This window comes from Sorex fumeus, unplaced genomic scaffold, assembly GCF_029834395.1.
Source record: "Sorex fumeus unplaced genomic scaffold, SorFum_2.1 ptg000021l, whole genome shotgun sequence".
Taxonomy (NCBI): domain Eukaryota; kingdom Metazoa; phylum Chordata; class Mammalia; order Eulipotyphla; family Soricidae; genus Sorex; species Sorex fumeus.
In genome coordinates, this window is record NW_026606078.1 from 16,971,764 (window position 1) to 16,973,450 (window position 1,687).

Here is a 1,687-nt window from a genome sequence, read left to right on the forward strand (position 1 = left end):
ATTAGGATCATATACATTGAGGAGGGTGAGTTCTTTCTGATGTACATATCCCATGATCATTAAGAAATGACCTTCACTGTCTCTGATAACCTTTAGCCTGAAATCCATGTGGTCTGATACTAGTATGGCCACTCCAGCTTTGCAAAGGTGATATTTCCTTGAAAACTTGTTTCCCAGACTTTTACTTTTAGCCCATGGGTGCTTTGATTGTTCAGACGTGTTTCTTGCAGGCAGCAGAATGTTGGTTTCAGTTTTCTAATTCATCTTCCCATTCTGTGCTTCTGAATTGGCACATTTAGTCCATTGACATTGAGAGAGATTGTTGTGATGGAGATTTGTGCTCTCTTTATGTAGAATTTTTGTACTTTTGGGGATTGTCTTAGCTTAAAGTAGACCTGTTCATTCTTCTTGCAACAAAAATATGGAATGCTTTACAAGTTTGCATATCATCTCTGTGCAAGGACCATGCTCATCATTTTATCATTTCAATTTTAGTATATGTGTTAAACTTAGTAGGAGTTATTTTTTCCATATTTTTCTCTTCTTATTACTTTCAGTGTTGTCCTTCGTCACTCCTATGGCAGACAATGATTCCAAATCAAGGAATGTATTTCAAAGCAGCATGAATAAATAGATTTAGAAATTTAATGTCCCAGAAAGAAAAATATGGTTTTTACCATATTATCTTTTACCATACCCTAGGCATCAGAATTACAAAATAATTCTTTTGGAAGATGGTATATGAGTTTGTTTAATGTCGTTCCCTGAAACCTTAATTGAGACCATTAAACTAGAGCCTTTTGCTGTTCTCACCTCAGTCCCGTGTACATCTCCAGGAAAAGGTGGATGGTGTTGTCTGCACTTTGACCACCTTGAATGTATGTAGGATTTTTCTCCTGAAGGATGAGGTGAGAAGCATATTGATGATTTCATTCCACCTTATTACAAGTTCAACTTGAATGGAAGGTGAGACTCATGTGGCTCCTATAAAGGACAGAACAAAGGGTCTCAGTGAAGTTTAATGGTCAACTCACATTAACAACATAGATGACTCATATTAACCTGTGTGCATCTTTGTGTATAGTGAGTTTCATATCTACTGATAGTGATTCTCAGTCATGACACATGGGCAAAACGGATCTGAAATTAAAAATCTAGTTCTCTGTGCCACAAGCCTACAGCAAGCATCATCCTCAATGGGGAAAAACTGAGAGCCTTCCCTCTAAGATCAGCGACGAGACAGGGATACCCACTCTCTCCACTGCTGTTCAATATAGTATTGGAAGTACTTGCAATAGCGATTAGGCAGGAAAAAGATATTAAGGACATTCAGGTAGAAAAGGAAGAAATCAAGCTCTCACTATTCGCAGATGATATGATACTCTACTTAGAGAACCCAATAACTTCCACCAAAAAACTCCTAGAAACAATAGGCTCATATAGTAAAGTTGCAGGCTATAAAATCAATACACAAATGTCCATGGCATTCCTATATGCAAACAGTGAGAGAGAAGAAAGCAGCATGACAAAAACAATCCCGTTCACAATTGTGCCCCAGAAAATCAAGTACCTAGGAATCAGCTTAACTAAGGAAGTAAAGGACCTGTACAAAGAAAACTACAAAACGCTACTTCAGGAAATAAAAGAGGACATGAGGAAATGGAAAGATATCCCATGCTCATGGGTC

The 1,687-nt window shown here is 37.7% G+C and overlaps 1 pseudogene; it reads right to left on the reverse strand.

Moving 5' to 3' along the window:
* Positions 1 to 415: 415 nt before the first annotated feature.
* Positions 416 to 509, reverse strand: LOC130023025 (uncharacterized; annotated as a pseudogene).
* Between the last annotated feature and the right edge of the window lie 1,178 nt (positions 510 to 1,687).